The sequence below is a fragment of the Gnatocerus cornutus genome, chromosome 7 (genome assembly GCF_029298725.1).
Source record: "Gnatocerus cornutus isolate USDA-ARS CGAHR chromosome 7, icGnaCorn1.1, whole genome shotgun sequence".
NCBI classification, from domain to species: domain Eukaryota; kingdom Metazoa; phylum Arthropoda; class Insecta; order Coleoptera; family Tenebrionidae; genus Gnatocerus; species Gnatocerus cornutus.
This window is the reverse complement of record NC_142239.1, coordinates 12,369,098-12,388,277: the sequence shown is the minus strand read 5'-3', so window position 1 is coordinate 12,388,277 and position 19,180 is coordinate 12,369,098. Positions and strand designations below refer to the sequence as shown.

General features: G+C 30.5%; 1 long non-coding RNA gene across 2 annotated transcripts in view; it reads left to right on the top strand.

The window, feature by feature from the left end:
* Window positions 1-19,180, top strand: part of LOC148171077 (uncharacterized) — a 55,231-nt gene that overhangs the window by 30,870 nt on the left and 5,181 nt on the right. For both annotated transcript variants that reach the window (XR_015770475.1, XR_015770476.1), the window contains one exon: window positions 4,032-4,080. This is a non-coding gene — a long non-coding RNA (uncharacterized LOC148171077). The remainder of the gene's footprint in view (window positions 1-4,031; window positions 4,081-19,180) is intronic.

The window sequence follows — 19,180 nt, the reverse complement described above, 5'->3', positions numbered from 1 at the left end:
ACGCCTAAAGTAGTAAAACCTCCAAATTTTAGTGTTTTTGGATAAAAAATGTTAAAATTACGGAATGCAATATAAAATAGTGGAAATTTTTAGTTCGTTTTTGAAATAAAAATTTCTAAAATTTGTTTTAATATTTTAAAAATTTTCACAGTTTATAAAAAAGTCCAAAGTAGTAAAATCTCTAAGTTGTACTTCTTTTGGATGAAAACTGCCAAAGTTACGGAATTTAATTGAAAGTGGTAGAAATTTTTGGTGCGTCTTCAAAATGAAAATTTCTGAAAAATTTTGTTTATTGTTCTAAAATTTTGAAATTTTACACAGTTTATTAACAAGTCTCAAGTAGTAAATTCTTCAAATCTTCGTGTTTTTGGAAAAAAAAAGTCAAAGTTACGAAATTCAATAGAAAATGGTGGAAAAATTTTGGTTCGTCCTTAAAATGGAAATTTCTAAAAATTTTGTTTATTGTTAAAAAATTTTGAAATTTTACACAGATTATAAACAAGACTAAAGTAAGTAAAACCTCCTATTTTTAGTGTTTTTCGATGAAAAATGTTAAAGATACGGAATTTAATATAAAAGCTGGTAGAAATTTCGGGTTGTCTTCAAAATAAAAATTTCTAAAAATTTTGTTTATAGTTCTAAAATTTTGAAATTTTACAAACTTTATAAACATGTCTAAATTAGTAAAACCTCCAAATTTTAACGTTTTTAAATAAAAAATGCCAAAGTTACGAAATTTAATAGAAACTCATAGAAATTTTTGGTTCGACTTCGAAATTAAATTTTCTAAAAAAATGTTTATTGTTCTAAATTTTTGAAATTTTACACAATTTATAAACAAGTTTAAAATAGTAAAACCTAACTTTAGTGTTTTTGGATGAAAAATGCCAAGGTTACAAAATTTCATAGAAAGTGGTAGAAATTTTTGGTCCAAATACTCGAAAAGCTATGAAAATCTATATCTAATTAAAGACCACTTTCTAAAGGATCGAAGATAAATAAGTATTATATCATATTTATATGTATAAAACAAATCACGAAATGACGAGACTCTTCTTGAAATGTAAGATTACGCCAAGTACGTTTATGATCCTGCAATAAGTAATAAACAATACTTTAATAACCGATAAATCTAAAAATAAACTTTACAATGTGAGAACATGATCACATAACGCACATTAAATAACAATAATTTACTATAAATGTTGTGAAGTAGTGAGTATTTATTTCGCATGCCGAACATCCATTAAAAATCTTCGGCGGAGAAACGAAAATAATTGGAGAGCTAAATGTTCTTTTCTGATGAGCCAAGGAACAATTCTCTGAGCTTATTTACCGTGCGATGGAAGAAAAGCACAATGTAGCAATTTCAATCTGCAACGTCCAATAAAATTTATCAATTTGCTGTCACGTAAGTCTTTGAGTTTCTTTTTATAGGATTGAGTAAAACACTTGAAAATCCTTAAACAAAGTAATGGAAAATCTATCTGACAAGCCATTTCCACTTTCCACCCTCAAAATATACATAGATCCTGTCTTTGGAATTCAATTAGCAGTCAGTTTTCTTGTTTTGGAACCAAGACGCTTTCAAGCCAATTTGTTTATTTTCCCTCATTACTAAAAATTCCCGGGCCACATCCGCTCGATTTATCACAATTATTGCGCAGTATTCGGACCAAAAAAAAAACACAAAAGCAGTTACGAAGAAACTAATTAAATATGCAAAATTGTAATTCCTCCACCATTCTCATCCCCACAGCGCCAGTTTTATTTCACTTCGTAAAACCCTCTTAACAACGGCGCAATTTTCCTCCCCATTTGATCAAATTTACTGTATCCTTTTAAGTACGACTTATTCTAAAACAATTTTCTTGGTGCGCCACCGGTTTTTCCACACATGCAAGGATGAAGGGGTGGGATTTAATGCCCGAACTCGATCTCATCAACCAAGACATGATTAAGCTGTTGTAATCCGAGCGACAATGCCGGTTAAACCAATAAGATTACCAAATTAAAGGATAACACCCCGACTATTAATCAACAGGGGTCCATTGTGGTGTGGGAAGCTTTAAAAACAATAGAGGCGGGGGCGGCGTGTGTGGCGCGAGATAGGAAAACTCGTCTTCCAGTCTCAAGAGCTATACTAGTCAACAATAAATTGCCTCCTGATTTGTTGTGTTATTAGGTGCGCGAATTTGTTTATAAACTGTGTAAAAATTCGAAATTTTGAAGACGAACTAAAAATTTCTACCAGTTTTTATTAAATTTCGTAACTTTGACATTTGTTATCCAAAAACACTAAAATTTGGAGGTTTTGCTACTTTAAGTTTGTTTATAAACTGTGTAAATTTTGAAAATTTCAGAACAATACACAAAATTTTTAGAAATTTGCATTTTGAAAACGAACAAAAAATTTCTACCAGTTTCTATTAAATTCCGTGATTTTGACATTTTTTGAGTTCGTCTAAATATTATGACTGAAATAACCGGTTTTCAAACAATTCGAGGATTTTTAATACTTTAGACTGTTCATAAACTGTGTAAGAATTTAAAATTTTAAAACAATCAACAATTTTTTTTTAATTTTTATTTTGGAAACGAAATAACAATTTCTACCAGTTTCTATTAAAATTCGCAACTTTGGCATTTTTTATTCAAAAACACTAAAATTTAAAGAATTTACTACTTTAGACTTAGTATTAAACTGTTTAAAATTTCAAAATTTTAGAACAATAAGCCAAATTTTTAGAAAATTTTATTTTGAAGACAAATCAAAAATTTTTACCACTTTTCATTAAATTCCGTAACTTAAGCATTTTTATCCAAAAACACTGAAATTTGGAAGTTTTACTACGTTAGACTTGTTTATAAACTGAGTAGAATTTCAAAATTTTAGAACAATAAACAACATTTTTCGAAATTTTTATTTTGAAGACGAATCAAAAATTTCTACCAGTTTCTATTAAATTCCGTAATTTTGACATTTTTTATCCAAATACACTAAAATTTAGAAGTTTTATTACCTTAGACTTGTTTATAAACTGTGTAAAATTTTAAAATTTTAGAAGAATAAACACAATTTTTAGAAATTTTTATTTTGTAGACGAACCAAAAATTTCTACCAGTTTATATTGAATTTCGTGATTTTGCTATTTTTTATCTAAAAACAGTAAAATTTGGAGGTTTTACTACTTTATACTTGTTTATAAGTTGTGTAAAATTTCAAAATCTTAGAACAATAAACAATTTTTTTAGAAATTTTATTTTGAAGACGAACTAGAAATTTCTACCAGTTCACATTAATTTTCGTAACTTTAGCATTTTTTATCGAAAAACACTCAAATTTGGGGGTTTTACTAGTTTAGACTTGTTTATAAACTGTCTAAAATTTCAAAATTTTTGAACAATAAACAAAATTTTTAGAAATTTATTCCCGTAACTTTGACATTTTTCATCTAAAAGCCCTAAAATGTAGAGGTTTTACTACTTTAGACGTGTTTATGAACTTTGTAAAATTTCAAAATTTAAGAACAATAAACAAAATATTTAGAAAGTTTTATTTTGAAGACGAACCAAAAATTTCTACAATTATCTATTGAATTCTGTAATTTTCAGACGTTGAAGCCGTTTTCACGAGTATTTTTCTCAATAAATTAATTAGAACTACTCTAGAAAGTGCTAAGTAGTGTTTACATTTTTTAAATTTCTAATTGCTGTAGGAGCATTATTAATATCTCCAGCTTTTATTTTAGTACTAAAATTTTATCGCTCTTCATAAAACTAGACGAAACCCTTAAAACGAACTAATTATAAAATGACTCCATGGAGTCATTGAAGCAAGAAATTGTACAACACGATAGCTAGTCTTTCCTTATTTGTGAAAGTAAATTAAAACTAGCCTTTCCTCCTCTTCGCAATTGAATTTTCCCCCAAAGACAGTAACCCCCCGGCTTTTCCTATCAGATTTAATAAAACCCGTGTCGATTTCCCGCCCCCAACAGCACTCAATTTTCACTCTTTTTTTGTTGCAGATTGCCAGCGGACAGCCATGTCGGAATAATCGACTTGACTCTAATGGAGGTCAGTATCACTCATGTTTTCCGTGGAAATGTCGCTCCTATAAGGCCATTAAGGTCGACGTTAACACTGTTAAAGTGTCAATGAGAATTTCCAATCGAGCGATCTGACCGACCACGACGCGGTTAAATCGATTAAAGTTAGTTTGATGGCGTGCATATGGGCCGTTGCACGTAGAAATGAGAAATGGAAGCTGAGAGAATTTTATATTTTGCACCTCGTAAATAATATTAGTGAAAGGCGTCAGAGGAAAGTCCTGCGGGACGACTCTAATTAAAATTGCCAAGTCTCTGCAAAACAGGTGCTTTGTGGTATTAAATTAATTTCGTGTTTTCGTGGGGGACAGGCTTTATGTGTTTTAAAAGGATGCGGAGTGCCAGGACGCGCTCTATTTTCAAAATTTATGAAAGAAGTCACCCGAGGGCTTGATGGAAAGTCGAGGTTTTATTATGATTTGAAAGCCTCTCACCGCACTTTTGTTAAATAAATTAATTGAATTTTTAACGAAATTTTGTTGTGGCGCCATCTATTGATCAAAAAATCATGTACACTACTCGCGCACAAAGCTCAGAGCGAAAGCTCGCTCACATATAAATAACAAGTACCGATTTCCCTGTTGGGAAAAAAATTCGTTAATAATCAATAAACCGCACCGGATTTTGGTTTGGTAATTTGATTTTTTCGTTGTGTATTCATAACATGTTGATTCGGTTTTCAATAATATAATCCTCGGCGGTCAAAGGCCTGTAATTCGGACAATTTTCAATTACCAGTTATTTGGAGCCGATAAAATGCGAACAATTGAGTTTGCACAAATATTATGAATGGGCGACACCATTTAAATACAGTGTGGTTTAGTATTATTAGTTTTGAATTTAAAATATCTACGGAAAGTGCTAAAAATTAGAATCCGCATTTGAGTTCGTCTAAATATTATGACTGAAATAACCGGTTTTCAAACAATTCGAGGATTTTTACTACTTTAGACTGTTCATAAAGTGTGTAAGAATTTAAAATTTTAAAACAATCAACAATTTTTTTTTAATTTCTATTTTGGAAACGAACAATTTCTACTAGTTTCTATTAAAATTTGCAACTTTGGTATTTTTTATTCAAAAACTTTAAAATTTGGGGGTTTTACTACGTTAGACTTGTTTATAAACTGAGTAGAATTTCAAAATTTTTAGAAATTTTTATTTTGAAGACGAATCAAAAATGTTTACCATTTTCCATTCATTTTGAATTCCGTAATTTTGACATTTTTCATTCAATAACACAAATATTTGGAGGTTTTATGATTTTAGTTTTGTCTATAAGCTGTAAAATTTCAAAATTTTAGAACAATAAACAAAATTTTTGGAAATTTTTATTTTAAGGACGAACCAAAATTTTTCCATCATTTTCTATTGAATTCCGTAACTTTGACATTTTTTATTCAAAAACACTAAAATTTAAAGAATTTACTACTTTAGACTTAGTATTAAACTGTGTAAAATTTCAAAATTTTAGAGCAATAAACAAAATTTTTAGAAAATTTTATTTTGAAGACAAATCAAAAATTTCTACCACTTTTCATTAAATTCCGTAACTTAAGCATTTTTTATCCAAAAACACTAAAATTTGGAAGTTTTACTACGTTAGACTTGTTTATAAACTGAGTAGAATTTCAAAATTTTAGAACTATAAACAACATCTTTAGAAATTTTTATTTTGAAGACGAATCAGAAATTTGTACCATTTTCTATTGAATTTTGCAACTTTGACATTTTTTATCCAAAAATACTAAAATTTGGAGGTTTTACTACTTTAGACTTGGTTATAAACTGTGTAAAATATTTAAAATTTTAGAATACACAAAATTTTTAAAAAATTTTTTTTTAAGGATGAACTAAAATTTTTACACCATTTCCTACTGTAATTTCTAACTTTGACATTTTTTATTTAAAAACACTAAAATTTAAAGGATTGACTACTTTAGACTTGTAAAATTTTAAAATTTTAAAACAATAAGCAAAATTTTTAGAATTTTTTATTTTAAAACAATACCAAAAATTATTGTCACTTTCTATTAAATTCCGTAACTTTGGCATTTTTCATCCAAAAACACCAAAATTTGGAGGTTTTACTTCGTTAGACTTGTTTAGACACTGTGTAAAATCTCAAAATTTTAGAACAATGAACAGAATGTTTAGAAATTTTTATTTTGAAGACGAACCTAACATTTCTACCACTTTCTATTAAATTTCGTAACTTTGACAGTTTTTATGCAAAAAGAGTGAAGTTCGGTTTTACTTACTACGTTAGACTTGTTGATAAACTGTATAAAATTTCAAAATTTTTGAACAATAAACACAATTTTTAGAAATTTTAATTTTGAAGCTTTGTTTTCAGTGTGGTTTAGTTTAATTAATTCTGAATTTAAAATAACTACGAAAGATGCCAAAAATTCACATTTTGAGTTCGTCTAAATATTATGACTGAAATGAATCGTTTTCAAACATTCGAGCATTTTTAGCCCGTGTGTTTTATCATCATTAATCTGGAATTTCTAGTGAGGTATTGTTTGTTTAATTTGATTGAAAATTGTGTAAACACACTTTGGGTTGTGCTTTATAATAGAGGACACTGGACGTGTTATGAAATGGTAATGTTGTTTGCTTAGTAACTTTTCCACGAATTTTTGCGTCCACTCTATGAAATTTCTTTGTAAAAGGAATTGATCACAACAAGTAAAAGTGCTTTTTGGTTCTTACTGCAGAAGTAATATTTTTAGAACCTCAGAATCAATACGAGTGTGTTGTTTTTATGAAGTTTGAAAGCAATCGCTGAGGAAAAATACGAGGAATTTGTACTTTTTGGTTTATGGGCAGATTTTTATTTATTTTTTGAGTAATTGCAAGGCCCCAATTCAACAGTTCTATTCTTTGAGTGTTGAAACTAACAATAATAGTTGTCGACGATTGCAAAGACTCAACACAATAATTTTTATTTCAATTATCATCAGTATTTACGACTTGCCACAATGATGCAATTGTAAATGTCAATTTTTCATGAATTTAGTATGTCGCTTTCACTCCCTAGAAACTTTAATGACACGTTTAAATCCCATCTAATTGGTAATTGTCATTTTACGATGCCGTAGCGATTAAGTCGTTATGTTGTCGGTCGTAAGTACAATTTTGATTCGACGCTGAGTAATTTCCTGAAGAAGATAACGGCTAATTTTGTTATTACGTTCCGTTTTGAGCGTTTAACCTGCTCTTAATCAACCAAAGTAGTAAAACTAGAGATGAATCTCATGTGGCAAAACGTCCCCCGTGGAAAAGCGGCTCTTGTTTTAGTGAAATCTTCTTTCGCATGGTTCCGTGATGAATGGTTGTAACAAGCCGAAGATAAGATCCGAGGTTCGTTGTTAAAATTCAAAATAACAAGTGTGCGAAGCGGAACCCTTGTCTGCCACCTAACAATAGCACAATTCGATTTTTTCGCGCCTCATATCCTATTGTACCAACACAAAGAAGAATCGACGGATCATATTAATGTTGAAGAGCCACGCGAACCTTGGATCTCCTCGGTTTTTTAGTGGAAAACGTCAATTTTGCTAATGAGTGTCGAACGGCCGATATCGATCGTTCAACAAAGAAATATTTGCTGGGTTTAGTCAACAACAATTATCCTCTATAAATCAAAAGGTCCTTAGAAACATCTGACATAAATCACGCGGATAAATGTTCGACATCTACTGATTAAGTTTGACAAATGCTCGTTAACAATTAATAGCTTTCGGATGGGGAAGTGACGGGGTGAATTATCGGGGAAAAAGTGGGACGAGGGTCGTAACAAACAGACTGATTTGAATACAACGAGCTTTTAGTACTAAGCTCATTAACTTATTATTTGTTATTTCTGCATAAAGCTGAGGAGCGCGTTCAGACATATTAATTGGTTTGGTGCATGTATTTAGGTCGTACTTTACAATGGGGGATTGTCTATAGCTAACTGAACAACGGTTTTAATATTTTGGGAAATTTCAAGTCCTCCACAAAATGAGCTAATTGGGAAGTTTTCAGGTATCCACCCTTCTAAATGAATTTTTTATTGTTAAAAGAATAAAGAGGCAGAATTACGAATTTTAAAAATTTTTGTTTATCTGGCATTCAAAATTTGACTTCTCTTTTAAAATTCGTAATTTTGAGACAGTTTTGCCGCTAAAGCAAACACAAAGTTTGCTTAATTGTAGAATTTTAGAACAATAATTACGAATTTTAGAATTCTTCGTTTTTCTAATCAACTCAAAATTTTAGTTTTTTTTCTAAATTTTACAACTTTGACTATTTTGTCGCTAAAGCGAGAAAATTTGGAGCACTTATTGCTCTAAAAACGATACTTAAGTGCGCTACACTAAATTGTAGAATTTTAGAACAAACATTACGAATTTTAGAATTTTTCGTTTCTAACTAATTCAAAATTTCAGTTTTTGTTTTAATCTCACAACTTTGACAATATTGCTAATAAAGCGATGAAATTTGGAGCACTTATTGCTCTAAAGTCGATACTTGAGTGTATTAAATTGTAGAATTTTAGAACAAAAATTACGAATTTTAGAATTTTTCGTTTCTCTAACCAACTCAAAATTTTAGGGTTTTTTTAAATTCCACAACATTGATAATTTTGCCGAAAAAGCAATGAAATTTGGTACACTTAATGCTCTAAAGGCAGATATTAAGTGTGCTAAGTTCTAGAATTTTAGAGCAAAAATTACGAATTTTACAATTTTTTGTTTATCTAACTAAAAATTTTAGTTTTTTTTTTAAATTTCACAACTTTGATAATTTTGGTACTAAACCAATGAAAGTTGGAGCAGTTATTGCTCTAAAGACAACAATTAAGTGTGTCAAATTGTAGAATTAGAACAAAAATTACGAATTTTAGTAGTTTTTGTTATAACCAATTCAAAATTTCCGGTTTTCTTTTATAATACACAAATTTTACATTTTTATGTCTTAAGCAATGAAATTTGCTACACTTAATTCTCTAATGACGATACTTAAGTGCACTAAATTGTAGAATTTTAGAACAATATTTACGAATTTTAAGATTTTTTCTTTTTCTTACCAACTCAAATTTTCTAGTTTTCTTTTATATTTCACAACTTTCACAATTTTATCAATTAAAGCAATGAAATTTGGTACAATTAGGGCCGGTTTATACAATTATTTAATTGAAATTAAATTAATCTCACAACTAATTTGATAATTTTTGACATTTGATTGGCGGAAAAATTATAACATGTCACTTTAACATGATGTTAAGTGTTTAATTGAAATTAAATATTTAACGTAGCTTTTGTAAACCGGTCCTTAATGTTCTAAAGAGGTTAGTTAGGTGTGGCAAGTTGTAGATTTTTAGAGCAAGAATGACTATGAATTTTAGAATTTTTTGCTTATCTAACAAACTAAAAATTTTACATTTCTTTTAAATTTCACAACTTTGAGAATTTTACCGTTAAAGCAATGAAATTTGGTACCTCTAATGCTCTAAAGACGTTAATTAGGTGTGTACAATTAAGTGTAGAACTTTTAGAACATTAATTACGAATTTTAGAATTTTTCGTTTTTATAACCATCTCGAAATTTCAGGTTTCCTTATAAATTCCACAATTTTGACAATTTTGCCGCTAAAGCAATGACATTTGGTACACTGAATGGTCGAAACACATTGATTAAGTGCGCTAAATTGTAGAATTTTAAAACAAAAATTACGAATTTTAGATTTTTTCGTTTTTCTAACCAACTTAAAATGTCAATTTTTTTTTTTAATTACACAACTTTGACAATTCTGCCGTTAAAGTCATAAAATTTAATGCACTTATATTGCCTTAAAGACGTTAGTTTAGAGGGTCAAATTGTAGAATTTTAAAACAAGAGTTACGAATTTTAGAATTTTTTGTGTTTCTAACCAATTCAAAATTTCAGTTTTTTTATAAATTTTACAACATTGACAATTTTGTCGCTAAAGCAATGAAATTTGTCGCTAAAGGGGTTAATTAAGTGTGCCAAATTCTAGTGCTCACGTGTGTGTCCTTTGAGCCCTAATAAACAGTTTTCTTCAAATGAAATAAAAAGCGAAAGTCCTTGACCCATTAAAAAATTCCCAACCGTATCGTTTCTTCGGCCTCTCCACATGACCGGCCAAGTCGAAACGTTTCCAACTTCCAAAGCCAATAAGACGTTTCGTCACGTAATTAATAATCATTATTCCCCCTCCCGCCCCCGGTGAGCCTACCACCACGTGTCCATTTGCCAACTTGGCTTCGAATTAAATATTCACAAGCTTTCTTCGTATCCAATTTAGATCTCAGACTGAAATATTGATGTCGCCGGGTAACTATAATAGTCTCGGAACTTTACTTCTTGCACGTCGAGATCTTAAAATGTTAACTTTCCGTTATCCGCTGCAATTGCTTCGAATACTCGTCGCTTCTCTTCTTATCCTGATAAATGAAAAAGTTTTATTGGCAAACTTGAGGCGTACGCTTGTGAATTTATTTCTAAAAAATGATAACACCTTCTTTGGGATTTGTTGTTCTTAATTAAAAATTAAGCGGGATTTGCATGCCGGAAGATGCTAAACGGAACGAAAATGGCGCCGGTTCCGTCGACTTCGGATTTGCATTGACGGGGAGGAAATATGATTAATAAGGCGAATGGAGAGGAAGGGCTCTATTAAAGACCGCTTGTTTGGGTACAATAGCTTTCGATTAACGTTTTTTACGCTCTTCCTTTAAAGAAGCAAAAATTTTATTAGATAGATATTAGACAAATTAGTTCGAGCCCTTCAAGATGTTTCAAATGAAATGAAATTTTCTTTAAATACAAACCAGGAAATAGAAAATTTAATAAAAGAAAAATTATAAAAGTAACAAAGAATATAGGATTAAAACAACAAAATTTGAGAATTCTGAGCATCGGAAGTTCTGGAAAATCTAGATAGAGTGTAAAGCCGTTTTCTAAAGTCGAAAGAAATCCGAACGCGAACCATGAAAAGGATGCAAGAAATTTCAGCGTTAGTTATCTCGAATGAAAATGAGAACAATCCAAAACAAACAAAATAGCCGATTGAGATCTTGACTTCTGTAAACGCGAGATTTCTTTGATATTTACAAAAGGACAAAGACAAAAAGACTTGCTTATTAAAAGTATTGAATTTTTATCAAGATTGAAGTGCTTATTTATTATTCTGCGAGTTTTTGTTGTTAGATTTTAATATTGATGAATCGCCAAGCACAATTCTATCGATTTTATAGTCTCTTTTTAATCGAAAACGTAACTTGGCGGATCCGTGGTAAAACATAAAACAAAATCAATAAAAGGTACCATTGAAAGCATCAATCTCTGATTTATTACACTTTTGTGGGCGTGTTGACAAACAAAAAATAAAATGTTTTTCCCGATGGTGGAGTAAACTCGAAACTTTTTTTATCTGATAAGTTTTTGCTAATGAGCAAAAAAATTTAGCAACATTTAATTAACGCGAAGTGTTTCGAAGCTTGCAGACTTTCTCATAAAATCCATACAATTAATCTACCGTGAATGAAAAATCGGTATCAAAATCGGTATTTCTTCTAAAGAGCGCGGAATTATCGTCATTCATTGAAACACGTGAGGTTGCTTTGTTCCGCAAATGTCCTGACATTTAGCTACTGTTGAGTTTATGCAGGTATAAATTCAAAGGAATTGAAAATGTTGCAGGTTATGGTTTGGCGAAATGCATAAATGCCGCATCTAATCAATAAAAACAGATTTATTGCTTGTAATCCGTCAGCGAGTCATTAAATGTCATAAAAATAACAATGGTGCAGGGGTGGACACTTGTGTACTCTAATTTAGAGAGAATTATGACTGATATAAATTATGGTTCATTAAAATACGTCAATGGTTTGATTTAATTTTTCTCTAATTTTTATTTCCGTTTCCAAGTTTCTAAATCTTCAAGCAAAACTGTGAAAGTTAAAGTCTGAAAATGGTGGATGCGCCAGGATACAGTCTAAATTTGAACACTCATATCCGATTCTGTCTGTTTAGTCTAAAACTACAGGTAGAAGCAAACCATTCTAGAAAATTTAGAGGTTTTCCAATAAATACAAAAATATACTTAAAGGTTTATTAAGAAAGAAATTCTAATAAATAATTCATTCTAATAAAAAATTCTAAAAACTGTCTTTTTTGTTCAACAGTTTTCAAAATTTGTGTTTTTAAACGAGCCAAAAGTAGCAGACTGACGAAATTTCGTTGCTGTAGCGTTCAAACTGTCAAAATTACAAGGTTTTGCTTAAAATGTTGGACATATTTCGTTCTTTTTAAAACTAAAAATTCTTACAATCTGTCACTTTTGCACAACAATTTTCAAATTTGGTGCAGATTTTAAGTTGGTTAAAAATAGCAATCAGCCCAAATTTCATTGCTGTAGCGTTGAAACTGTAGAAATTACAAGGTGAAGTCCAAAATTTTTGGAAATTTTTGTTTGGTTTTGAATTGAAAACTTATAAAATCTGTCATTTTTGCTTTACAATATTTAGATTTCGCAGTCGTTAAGCAATTCTGAAGTAATAAACGCTCTAAATTTTGTTACAGTAGCATTGAAATTGTCAAAATTACAAGGCTTAGATCAAAATGTTGAAAATGTTGGTCTTGCTCTCTTAAAAAATTGGAAAATCTGTCTTTTTTGTTTGACAATTTTTAAATTTGGCGCCGATTTTAAGCGAGTTAAGAATAGTAAACTCCCTAAATTTTCTTGTCATAGCGTTGAAACTGACAAAATTCAGTGTTTTGTTCAAAATTTTTTTCTAAACTAAAAATTCTTAAAATCGGTCATTTTTGCCCAACAGTTTTTAAATTTGGAAGAGATTTAAAGTTGATTAGAAATAGTAAACTTCTCAAATTTCATTGCTGTAGCGTTGAAACTGTCGAAATTACAGGCTGAAGCCCCAAATATTGGAAATTTTGGATCCGCTCTCTAAAAAATTTGTAAAATTCGTCCTTTTTGCCTAACAATTTTTAAATTTGGTGCAGATTTTAAGTAAGTTATAAATAATAAACAGCCCAAATTGTATTACTGTAGCGTTGAAACTTTCGAAATTACAGGGTGAAGTTCCAAATGTTGAAAATTTTTGTCCCGCTCTCTAAAAAATTTGCAAAATCTGTTTTTGCTGAAGCTTCCAGAATTACAGTTACAATTTTGGGCAATGTAGCGCATTTTCGAATTAAAAATTTCTTAAATTTGTTTTTGTTGGTTTACCATTCTCAATTTTGGTACAAATTCTGATCGAGTCAAAATTAGGAAACTTTTTAAATTTCGTGGTTGGCGGAAAGTCTAAATTTGAATCACTGATATTAGCAATCAATATTGGAATTAAACATTCGTTTGTCACTAATCAATAAAGTTCAACAATTTAATGTTTTATTAGTTTTGTTGCAGTTTGAAACTAAAAAGTTTGTACTTTTGTACTGACTTTACATATTTATATTTTTAAATCGCATATTGGAGTGCCTTCAAATAGAATATCTCTCTTTTTATTCTAGGAAATAAACTTTTGAACTCGCATTAATTTATTATTGTTATTTTCCTATGAATGCTTTATTGTGCTCTAACAGCAATGACAACACAGTAAAGCATACTAAAATTAATGATTCTAAATTTAAGCCTAATATAAATATTATATGGGAAATATTAGAGATAAATCGAAGCAATGAAAGACACAAAAACCCGCGTCGTTACAACAATATTTTTCGCATTACACCGTTTCAATCAGAAACCGTTACAAGACAAAATCCTACCTCATTACCACAGCTTAGCCCTCAATCAACTCTCGTCTTTTTTCTCTTATTCCACCTTTTGTCCCATTCTAATCACGTCTAAACGATATTCTTAATCCAAAGAAAAGCGATAAGATTATTCCCTCGCCATGTAATTACCCAATTTGCGGCTTCAATTCCCACAACTGATAGCGAAACACCTTTTAAAAAGCTGACATTTCGCTCTGATACAATAATAATAAATTTGCAATTTGCGCAAGATGAAGCAACATAAAGCGGCGATAATCAAATAACCAAACAGTTTTTTGTTGCAAGGATCCGAGTTTCAACACATTTACATCCAGATGATTGCATTGGAAGTGGAATAAACGCAAATTGCACAAAAGATTTGCAATTCCTGGGTGAAATCAAATATCTCCGCGAATCGCGCAAATTGGTCAAGAGAAAAAGAAAAAAGGAAACGGCGGATGAATAAATAATTCATGGGCCGGCTCGCACGTGGCGGTCATGTGATCTATCTATAAAAGAAGGGAATTTTGGAGGTTTTTCCGCGGAGTTATCCACCGTGCATATTAATTTATCCATAGTGGCGATATTTTTGGAAACAAAAATGTGGAAAATCCGGAAAATTTCAAGCCCACTGCCCGAAACAGTTTCCCTAATAAAAATAGCAAAAGTTAAAATCCAATTTCCTTCAGACTTTTTTTTCTAAATCTTCTGCTTCTTTAGTTTCTTAGCACTAAAAGACATCTCTGTCAGCTCGAAGTAATATTACTAATTTACTAATTAATATAATATACTTATTACTTATAATATTACGAATTACGTAATTATTATTACGAATGTCAGAAAGTTTTAATTCTTCTTAAAAATAAAAATTTCTAAAATGTGTGCATTTTGCTCTACAATTTTGCAATTTAGTGGAATTAATACACGACTCAGAAATAGTAACTTTTCTAACTTTCATAGTTATAGCACTAAAATTTCCAAAATTTCAAATTTTTATGTTAGATGTCAAAAAGTTTTACTTCATCTTAAAAGAAAAATTTCTAAAATGTGTGTCTTTAACTCGATAATTTCGCAATTTGGTGGAGTTAACAGAGGACTCAAACCTAGTAACTTCCCCAAATTTCATAGTTTTAGCACTAAAATTACCAAACTTACTAATTTTAGTGGTGGATGTCGGAAAGTTTTACTTTATCTTAAAAATGAAAATTTCTAACATTTGTGTTTTTTGTTCTACAATTATGCAATTTTGTGGAGTTAATACACGACTCAAAAATATTAACTTTCCTAAATTTTATAGTTGTAGCACTAAAATTACGAATTTTTATGGTGGATGTAGGAAAGTTTTACTTCATCTTAAAAATGAAAATTTGTGTCTTGTGCTCTATATTTTTGCAATTTAGTGGAGTTAATACACGATTAATAAATAGTAAATTTTTCAAATTTCATAGTTGTAGCACCTGAATTATCAAAATTACGAATTTTAGTTTGGGATGTCGGAGATTTTTGCTTTATCTTGAAAATGAAAATTTCTAATATTTTGTGTCTTTAGCTCTACTTTTTGCAATTTGGTGAAGTTAATACACATTTTAAAAATAGTAGTTTTCCTAAATTTTATTACTGTAGTACTAAAATTACGAAAAATACGAATTTTAGTGGTGGATCCGAAAATTTTTGCTGTCTTGTAAATAAAAATTTCTAAAATTTGTGTTGTTTGTTCTACAATTTTGCAATTTGGTAGAGTTAATACAGACTCGAAAATAGTAATTTTCCAAATTTTTATAGTTATAACACTAAAATTACTAAAATTACGAATTTTGGTGGAGGATCTCTCAACTTTTTGCATCGTTTCCAAAACAAAAATTTTTAAAATTTGTGTTCTTTGCTCTACAATTTTGTAATTTGGTCGAGTTAATACACGACTCAAAATTAGTAACTTCCCCAAATTTTATTGCTGTATCATCAACATTATTATAATTACGAATTTTAATGGTATTGTCAGCTTAAAGTAAGATCTAGTAGGTCATGTTGTTTACTCTCACAGAACATTTTTGATAAACGACGCCAGATGGCGCGTCGGAAATTACCAATAGAGTCATAAACTTGCGATTCCTACTGATTTGAAAGAAGCATAGTTATAACTAATTATAGTAGTTTGCAGGAAACTGTAAATTCGCTTCCGGATGAGACGCAATAACCATACCGTACGGTATGGAAGTTAATATGATTATTCACCCTGTAGAGCTTTTCCACGTGTATCATTGTCGTTACCTTCCTGTTGCACATTCTTGCAGTGCTTCTCTTAGTTATCGTAAAACTTTATTGTTGTAAACCTCTTCCAACATCGCTTTTATGAAAGAACATGTTTTACGATCGTATAAAACTGATCTTTCGCCCCTAATATTGAAGTCTATCGCACCCCCATTAGCCAAGGCAGCCAATTCCACCTCTCAGCCGCTACTCTAGCATCCAATTAAATTAAAACAAGCGACTTAATGCACGAGTGCCCACCGTGTACACCACCACAAACACGATAATTAGCTGTTTTTTTCCCTCCACGTTATGTTTACATCGTTCCAGCGGATCACCAGATATAATTAAACAACCCAAGGGTGAAAAACTTGAAAAAACGCGCCATCTGGCGATTAAATAGCTTGATTTACGATCGACAAGTTCGCTATTGTTTCGTCTTTGTCCCTTGTTCGATTAGTATTCAGGAACGTTTTTGCTTCTTCGTGTAGTAAATGTTCCAGAAATACGATTAGTCTTCATAACGGCGGCACTTGGATAAATTCACGTTCTTTGTTCGGGGAATCCCGAACTAAATGGACTGGATGCGTGTATGTGCCCGGACAACTCGAGAATTTTTTCCGCTAATAACACAATTTGGGGGCGGCAAATTGAACGATGAGGGCACTTTTTGCCACCGCCAGAGATTAAAGACGGGGTCAGATCAAATTGTTTAGGGTTCATTAAATTCATGGGAGGCCAGTAATGGTTTCTATTGTGGAGTTATTATGTTAGATAGCGGTTTTGCTGTTTTGGCCAAATTTTAGCCAATTGCGGTCACCAACATAGTCTGCAACCTAACAAAAATTTCCTTCTTTTATTTGGATTCTTCTGGTTCTCTCAATAAATGATGAACAAAGTTTTATCTACGACCGCTCACGGCTTAAAACGGTCTCATTATATCACTTGTTGCATAAAGAGTACATTATACAACGATTATTGTCTAATGTCTAATAGAAATGTTTCTTAACAACAATAAATTTATTGCAATATGTATAAATAGATAAATAATAATAAATAATTTTACTGCTAATTATAAATTTATGACAATCCTATTAAATCCAATAATCCAGGAAACTTAATCCTCTTACAAAAATCGATTAAAACCGCCCACTTTATGGTCTTTCAAATCGATTTTCGAATAATTATAATAAATAATCCATAAGTCATATTTGGTATTATAAATTAACGTGCACATCGTAACAATTTTATAATTCCGAAATTTAATATTTCTATTGTAATGAATAATATTTGTTTGTCAAAACGATTTTTGTTCATTCAGTATTGAGTGTCAAATTTAAAATATTTATATGACTTTATAACTGTTGGAACTACCATTAAATTTGAAAATTTGTAGTGAAATTCCCAGTAGATTGCGTTCATTTTAATTTAGTTTTATGACATTTAAATTGGGACAGTATGAATAGTAATTTATATTATAAGTGAGTGAAATGCTACATTATACATGAGCGCGTTAGCTCGAGTGGCACAAATCTCACGAGCTTTGGCATTTTGATATTTTTGACGTTTTATTAAATTATCATGTTTTTTAGAAATGAAACGAAGAATGAGTGATGTAATTGAGTTTCTTTATATAATTAGTTGTATAATATAATAAGTAGTTATACGCATTTTTTTTATTAATTGTGTGTATTTGTTCGAATATTCTTCTATAGTTTAGGCGGAGCTTTTGGTAACAAGCAGATTTTTATTTTGAAATTACATATTTTTGTATAATACTAATTTAAAATTTATTTTTCTTGGAGTCACCCTGTATAAACTGAAATGGGCGTGTTTTTTTTCTTTTAACTCATTTAAACAAGATCATGTTAAACTGGTCGAATGTTTAAAGAGGAGTTCTCACTGGAGGCAACGACCTTCCTTGTGATGCTAATGAATGACCAAAGAGCGGAAAATATACAAAAATCTGGTCATATTGTTTTAATATATGTGCAAAAATTTGCAGTAGAATTTGAATTTGTAGTTCTTCTAAGACTGTTTTTTCCCACACAATTGAAAATATTCACATTTAGGTAAAGAAGAAAATTTTATAAACGTAATGAAACTAAAATTGTGACTGAAAAATTGGAAAAAATTTGAGCGATCCTCATAAGTAAAACTTCGTAATGTAAAATCAAAAGCTCTGAATAATTTAACATACGAAACGAACAAAACTGAAAACTCAATTATTCGTTTCATTGCCACTTTGATATTTATATAATCTCCAGCTGTCGGCCAAGCATAGAAATTAAATTATCAAAATCACCAATCCATGAAGAATGCACCAAAGAACTGCATAAATAAATCAAAACCCAACTCTTTTTAATTGACGAGGGAATAAATGAATATAAACAAGTCAGTACGAGCACAAAACAGAACGAATAAAAAACATTATCGAAAACAACAGCTCTTAAATCCACTCTGCCTTCGGATGTTTATTCCCTACTTTCCGGGCTATTTACACCGAACCGAAGCGGGCCATTTTGGCATTTTGTTCATCACGCTTCGTTCGTTTCACAGAGAAAGCGACCAACACTCGACATTTTCAGCCGGTGGAAATATGAAGGAAGAAGCGCAGATCTCGCTTTGTTTGCTTATATGCAAATGCTTCGGTGAAATCAAAAGTCATTTCTGAGGTAGAATTGCCTTTGGATTCTAAATCCGAAACCTGTTTTGCTTTATCAGGTCAGGACTTGTAAAAAAAGTTTTTTTTTAGAAGGCGTTCGGTTTTTTCAGTTTATCTTAAAAGTAAAAATTTCTTAAATGTGTGTCTTTTGCTTTAGATTTTTGCAATTTGGTGGAGTTAATACATGACTTACAAATAGTCACTTCCCCAAATTTCATAGTTGTAGCACTAAAATTACCAGAATTACGAATTTTAGTGGCGGATCTCGGAAAGTTTTTCTTTATCTTAACAATAAAAATTTCTGAATTGTGCGTTTTTTGTTCTACAATATTGCAATTTGGTAGAGTTAATACACGACTCAATAAAA